The following is a 7,702-nucleotide window of genomic DNA, read 5'->3' as shown; positions in this document are numbered from 1 at the left end:
CACAAAAAGAATCCATAGGTGTCTCGAGAAGCTCAGAGTGAGGTGAGCTCTCAAGGACACCTAGTCCAACCCCATATTCTGTGACCAAGAGCTTGAATACCTCCAGGGATTGGATCCTCACTCCTCACCCCCTCTCCAGGCCGATCCTGCTCTTTAGATAGTTCTGGTTAAGGGCAGTGCATCTGCTTACTGATCCAAAAGTCCTGCTGTGGTCGGTGTGACCTGGTGGCCTGGGAGGGCTCTGTTTGGACTGGGACTCGCCCAGGGGCCTTCTGGAATGGGCAGAGGGAGGGTCCGCCAGCCTCTTGGGTCTGGGCTGGCTCTGCTGGTCCTGTGAGCCCCCTGCTGCGCCTGCTTGGCGCCCTGGGCTGGCGCAGTTTAAGCGTGAGAAGTCCCGGTCAGTTCCCAGCTCGCCCCGGGGGTGGGGCAGCCAGGGTGAGGCCAGCCCTGGTCAGTCCCCCGCGGCCTCACGGCCTCACCGGGGAGGCCAGGCTCAGGTCAGCCTGTCGCAAGGGCCGCCCTCCCCGGGCTGAGATCATCGCCCTCGGCCTCCATGGCGGCCCCCACCCCCAGCTGAGCTCACTGCCCTGGCCCGCTGGGGACATTGTTGTCTCCCGGCCCCTCCCCCGGGCTCAATGAGCTGTTTGTTGGCATGTCCGGCGCGGGCAAGGGGAGGGCGGGCACAGGGCGCCGCACACAATGGGGATTCCGTCCATTCTGAGGTGGCTGCGGGAACCAGGCTGGCTTTGTCCCTGGGACCCTCATTCCCACCATTTAGCGGAGCCGGAACTTCAGGCGGAAGGCCCCGTATAAGAACAACAATGTCGTCACCCTGTCTGTGGGGGAGGGTGCGAGGGTGCGGAGGCCGGGGCTCCTGGGGCTCAGGGGACCCATGGTCTGGGGCGGCCTGACGGGCACCTGGGACAGGTCTTAGGGCTGAGGCTGTGCCGGAGACCTGAGGGCACCTCGGGAGGCAGATGGGTGCCCCCCCGCCTGCCCGGCCAGGTCATCAGCAGCCTGAGGCAAGCACGGAAGGGGGTTCCCTGAAATCATGGGCCACGCTCCGCTCCTCTGTGTGCAAAGATGAGCCGTAAGGTGCAGAAGGGCTGAGCGCATTCTGTAAGCCCTGTTTGCTGGTGTGCCATGGAGGGGCTGAGTTCGGGGCAGCCTGACCTGCAGGCCTTTCTGCATCCAACTGGGGCAAAGAACTTTGCTCAAGCTGGGCTGAGGCCCATTTCTGGGCCACTAGCTTGGCTAGCCTGCCCCTTCGGAAGTAGCGCTGGCTGCTCAGACAACAAGTGTTTATTTTCTAGTGTGTGGGGGGGAACAGGACGTCATGGCGTTTCCCTCCTGCCTAGTGCTGCAGTGGTTCTCACAGTCTGGGCACTGGTGACATCACCAGCCTTTCCTCCTCAGCCCGGGCCTCCTTGCCTCCCCCTCCCACCCTACCCCAGGCTCTGGCCAGGCTACACAGCTCTGAAGCTCCTGCTTCCGGTGCGGGCACTTCTGAGCAGGTCCTCATGGAGGATGTAAGCAGCTGGGAAGTACTAGACCATCCCCTTGTCATGCCCTTGGCATTGAGGCTGAACCTAGGGATAGCCCCTCTGTGCTCACCCTCACCAGAAGGGTTGGTGTCCCACCCAGGCATGCTCCTGGTGAGATGCTGGCCCTTTAAGGGTCTTGGGAAGCCAGAACAACAGGAAATCCAAACGGCCTCATTAGGCAGCTCGGAGCTCAGCACAGTAATTAGTGCCCTGAAAACAAAACAAGGAAAAGCAGGTGGTGGTGCCCCCCCCCCTCAATCTCAGCTGCCCCCGGCATGGCCTGTTAGTACCCAGAGCTAGGCAGCTGGGACTGGAGCCCCTCCCTTCTAAGCCCCCTCACCCCAAGCTCCTGAAGCCTGCTGCCCACTGCCCAGGCCAAGGGTCAGAGCCTAAGCTTCTGGGGAGCGGGCAGTGGCTTCTCAGCAAACTGCTTCCCCTGGGGCATCTGAAGCCCCAGGGGCATGCACTGGGGCTTCCCCTCTCCACAGCCAGGTGGCTACTTGTCCACAGCATCCTCCACCTGTTTGAAAAATGCTGTGATGGGGGCTGAGAGCTGGGTTGGTCTCCTCCAACAGGAAAGGGGAGACCCCTGGGGATCCCAAGCCACGAAGGCCCCCTTAGGAGAAGGGAAAAGTCTGCTCCTATGGTCCTGCCTTTCAGGATCTGTGGTGATTCTCCAGGTGGGCAAGACCACTTGGGCACAGGGGATGGTAACCCACATGCCCTCAGGACAGACCCTAGAGACTTCCAAGCCCCCTCAGTTGGTAAAAGCCTGGCTGGGAGCAAAAAAAAAGGGATCCTAGTGAGTTCTCTTGCACCAGGCTTGCCCTGGCTCATTTTATCCTTTCCCCCTCTCTTTTGATGCAATTGGAACCTCATCTTGTCCCTGACCCCTGAAATATCTCCTTTTATTTGTACAGCTAGGGGAGGGATATACTCTCCTCCACTTAAGAAACAAATATTCGTTCAACAAACATTTATGGAGCGGTTGCTATACTCCCTGCGCCATGCTGATAGAGTGTTCCTGAGAACGTTTCAGAGAACTCATTGTGATAGCTCAGTACAGTCCTTCTCTCTCTCTCTCTCTTATTAAGATTTTAAAAATTTATTTATTCATGAGAGACACAGGTAGAGGGAGAAGCAGGCTCCATTCAGGGAGCCCAACGTGGGACGCGATCCTGGGATTGCGGGATCATGCCCCGGGAGAAGACAGGAGTCGGGACGCCTGGGTGGCTCAGCGGTTTGGCGCGTGCCTTTGGCCCAGGGCATGACCCCGGGGTCCCGGGATCGAGTCCCACGTCAGGCTCTCTGCATGGAGCTTGCCTCTTCCTCTGCCTGTGTCTTTCCTCTCTCTCTCTCTCTCTCTGTCTCTCATGAATAAATAAATAAAATCTAAACAAAATAAACTGCTGAGCCACTGCGTCTCTTCTCTCTTTAAAGTAATCTCTATGCCCAACATGGGGCTTGAGCTCACAACCCTAAGATCAAGAGTCACAAGAGCCAGGTGCCCTGGTCCTTCCCTGTCTTGAGATGGCCTTTGAGTGGAAGGACTGTGGCTCCCTTCAGGTGTGTGTCTCCCCTTAGACCTGGCACTTAGGTGACTGCGACATGTTGACGAACAATCAAAAACGAACAAGGAATGGTCTCTGACCTTACTAGTTTATCATGTAAGTTTACCAGCAGCAGTACCTTGGTAGGGCCCCCAGCCCTTGGTGGTGATCATAGCTCCTGTGCTCATAGCCCAGACCTCCAGGAGCCCTAGGCTTTGTGCAGAGCTAGGGCTGAGGGCATATGGGGGAAGGAACCTCAAGTCCTCCTGAGAATAAAGCCAGCTATGACCCTGGGATATGGGGAGGAGTTACCTGGGCTGCAGGCTCTATGAGGTAGGGGGATGTTGAGCTGAAGGGCTGGGCAGGTTGGATGTGGAGGGTGGCCAGCCTATGGCCAGTGAACAGGGCTGTAATTAAACTGTGGGTAGGTTTCTGGTCACACTCCTGTTGGCCAAAAACAAAGGCCCCAGGCCTCATTACCCAAGAGGAAGAGAGCAGAGGGAAGGGGCAGCAGTAACTCAGATCCTCCTATTGGGTTAGGCAGCTGGCCTCTGGCTGGTCAGCTAACTCTGCAGGCACCTCTGGAGGTCAACCGCTAGGTGGTAATTTCCCAGGGGGTAATTTCCTCCAACCTGGAACTGAGGGGTCAGGGCTGATGGCACAGGTGGAGGGGACCAGCCAGCAAGTGACCAAAGGCTCACAGGGTCATGGAACAGGGGTTTCTCAGCCCTGAGTACACACAAGAAACACCTGAGCAGCTCCCTAGAGGTTTTGATATAATTGTTCAGAAAAGAGGCCTAGGAGGCACTGGTATTTTCGAAACGCTCCCTACATGACCCCGTTGTGCACCTGGGGTTGAGAATCACTCCTCACTGGGAGCACAGGGCCCTGCTTTAAGTCCTGAGGCCTCCCAGAGCCCACAGTGTTGAGAGGCCACACCCACCGGCCGCAGAGCGGAATAGCACAAGTGCCCAGGAAATGGGCAACAGCCTCCTCTGGGCTTGGGGGTGGAGCCTTTGGAGAAGCCCACCCCTTCTTGATCCCCCAGCCTCCTCCCCCCAAGTTACCCCGGGCAGCAACTGGCAGGGCCGAGAGGCAAGGCGAAAAGCCTTGGAGGAGGGGTGTCTGTGGGGTGCCCATGGCCTCTCCCGGATCCCTAGCAGGGACCCTGCCACCAAACCTTCTAGTCCCCCAGACCCTGAAACAGCGACAGCGCCGTGCAGAACAGGCTGGGGCCTGGGAGGGAAGAGAGGTAGACTCGGAGCACCTGAGCTGATGGGGCCTGATCCCGGTTGGGATGTGCAGCTCCTGAATCATTTCCCGGATATAGCTCAATGGCCCAGACTTCAAGGTTTTGGGGGGGAAATCTTTTTTCCAAGTTCCTCGATCTGTCATCCCCCTCCCCCGCCGGCCGGATAGGCCTGGACCAGTGTCCTCTCTCAGCTCCCCCTCAGCCTCCCAGCTCGAGCTTCTCCACTGAACTCCCTGGACATTGTTTCCCGCCTCAGGAAGTCTCTGATGCCCTGCGCTGGATTTTGTTTTCCTTGTTATCGGGACAACTAATATTTTTTCCTGTGCGGAAAAAAAAAAAAAAAAAGAGAGAGAGAGAGAGATTTTCCCAAGCAGATTACAGCTGTTAGTGAGGGGGGAGGGGGCTGAAGGTTGAGCCCTCCTCCCTTCACCCTCCCCTTCTGCCACCCTTCCAGGACCCATCCTTCCATCCTTCCGATCCTTTGAGTGAAGGAGGAAGCCCTGGCCCCCCAAGCCTGCCAGGCCAACTGGAGCTGGGGGCAACTCTGGCCCTGGCCTGGGCAGAAGAGGGTTCTCTCCTCCCCGCTAGGAGGGTTGACCCACGGCTGGGTCACATTTTCAAGGACAGGGAGAAGGTCCTAAGCTTGTCTTCTCTCTAGGGGACTGAAAAGGCAGGCCACCCCACAGCTGCAGTGTGGCAGGACGAAGAGAGAGACCCTGGGAGGAGGGGGAGCACACAGGGGACCCAGCTCTGTCAAACCCTGTAACTTTGGGCGATTCCCTCTCCTCCCGTGCCTCGGGCTCCTCCCCTCACCAGGGACATATTGATAGCTGCCTCACCTATCTAAACGGTTGAGTTGTGAGAATGCAGATGAGATAAAAGTCTATGATTCAGTGTCAGAGGTTCTTCTGACTCAGGTCAGAAGGGTTAATGGCAGGTGTCTCAGTACCTGTGTGACTTGCATGAGGCCCCAACAGCCAGCAGATCAGAAAACATAGGCTGTCCCTGAGCAGGTTCTGTTTGATTGGCACACCCCGGGTGTGTGTGCACACATGTACACAAATGTGAAACACACACACAGCACTGTGCATTCTTCCTTAATCCATGCTCACTTGCTGCATGGGGATGTTGTGGTTCTAGGGACAGGCTGCATGGGCCTTTGGGGTAGGGAACCACAGCAGAACCACCACTACAGCAAGAGAGCCTTATCAAAGATGACCAAGTTTCTTTTCAAGTGAACAGCAACAAATAGAAAAGCTTCACATGTGGGTTACTCAACTGTTTGTGGTTTGCAAAGGATTAAGAAAATGAGCTGCCCCCCATGCCCTGCACCCTCCGGCAAGGTGGGGTGGTCTGCTCTGAGTGAGGCTATCCTGCCTTCATCTGTCAGTGTGGAGGGCTCCATGGTGGGCTGAGTGCAGGAGTGAGCAAGGCCATCTGTCAGGAGGTGGGAGGAAATAGGAAGATTTCCATTTAAACATCTTTTTTAAGTAAAAAATAAATTGAAATTTAATAATATTTCATATGTGTTTTGACTATAGTGTGTAATTTAAACATAAATGTTCATAATCAAAACAGTTTGGAAACCACTACCCTGGGAGACCAAAGCCCTGTGAAGACTTTGTATTCCAGTAGAAGCCCATTTCAGATTGGGTGCTAGGTAAGGGAAGGGAGCTGTGAAGGAGAGGCTGGTGAGCTCTGGGTACAGACTCGCTTAGGCCCTGTCAGATTCCCGGACGCCACCAGCAGTGTGGACCTTCCTGGCTACCCTTTCAGGCCTGCTTATGTCCCCATAGGGTTCTAGGACCTTTGATTGCCACGCTCCCTGCAAGGGAGAGAGTGGTTCTGTGTGACACTCCCCTTACCCCCGGGGGGCTGGCTAAAGTGTGGCCAGGGTCCCTTGTAAGCTGCCCTGTATGCTGTGTCACCCCCAGGAGAAAAGTCCCTGGCGGGAGGTGGCCTGCTGCCGGGAGGCTGTTTCCTCAACCAGCCAAGGTAAGAAGTGGGGGATTTCCAGCCCTGTCCACGGGGCTGACTTTATAGTACTGGGGGCTGCTCTCCTTGCTCATGCAGCCCAGACCAGGGTGAGGACAGAAACTCCGGAGTTAGGCCCACTTGTTGGCAGGCAGGTGTGAGGCAGCAGAGTCAGCCAGGCCCACAAGCCTCCAGATGCTGCTCTCTGCTTCTGAAGGAGCTGATCCTGGGATGCAACCCCAGGGCCACACCTGGGACCAATAGGAACCAGCCCTGGAAGACCCAACAGGCATCTTGATGGGGAAGGGGTGCTGGAAATCCAGAGCCACGCTTACTCATGGGCTTGTGGGGAATGACTCAAATTGATGAATGCCCCTGCCTAACCCCAGCTTTCCCTAGTTCTGGTGGTAAGGGGAATGACATCTCAATCTCACCCTGTAAGGCTCCCCTAACTGGCTGGTACTTCCAAGGACATTGGAGTCAAAGAAACCAATGTGAGCCCCTCAGGTGGGTGCCAGAAGCCTCTATTCCAGACATCCTCCCCTGAAAGCTTGACCCCTAGGAATGGGGAGCCGTACCCTAACAGCATTCTCTGTATTCCTGCACAGTTTTCAGCTGACCAGGGAGGGCAGGTGCCATCCTGGTGATTGAGTAGAAAGACAGGTAGGTACTTGTGAAGACCCGGTGATGGTGGTACAGACAACATCCCAGCTCCTCTATTGTTCTACTCAGGCCCAGATAGGGGCTTAAGAAACTGGACTTGGGTGCCTGGCTGGCTCAGTTGGTGAAGCATGCAACTCTTGATCTCGAGGGTGTGAGTTCAAGCCCCACACTGAGTTGTAGAGATTACTTAAAATAGATAAAATCTTTTTTTTTTTAATAGATAAAATCTTTAAAAAAGAAAGAAAGAAGCAAACAACTGGAATCTCTCTCTACCTTCATGGAGATTCTGTGCCTCAGACATTTGTGAGATTCATTTCATTATGCTTGACTTGTGTGTATTTGCCGTGTGCACGTGTCTGTGCTTTGTGCACACATACACATGCTTGCAGCTGGTGTGATTGAGGCATGCCTGGTGGAGGAATAGGCTGGAACTGAGCAGGAGAGTATCTGAGACGTGAAATCATAAATCCAGCCACCACCAAAACAGGCTAACAACATGCCCTGATAATGTGAGTGCGTTATCACCAACCTACACAGCAAACCAGTCTTCTGAGGAGGGTGTCATCGCCTCCATTTTACAAATCAGTAAACTGAGTGGGGCTTAGGGAAGTTAAATGACCAGACTGAAGTCATATAATGACCACATTCATATATCCAGGTCAGAATTTGAACCCAGGTCTGAACCTAGACTTTGAAGGCCCTGCCAGAGATCTCTCTAC

The sequence above is a fragment of the Canis aureus genome, chromosome 32 (genome assembly GCF_053574225.1).
Source record: "Canis aureus isolate CA01 chromosome 32, VMU_Caureus_v.1.0, whole genome shotgun sequence".
Taxonomy (NCBI): Eukaryota; Metazoa; Chordata; class Mammalia; order Carnivora; family Canidae; genus Canis; species Canis aureus.
The sequence above is the reverse complement of the archived record's forward strand: the minus strand, read 5'-3'. Positions refer to the sequence as shown.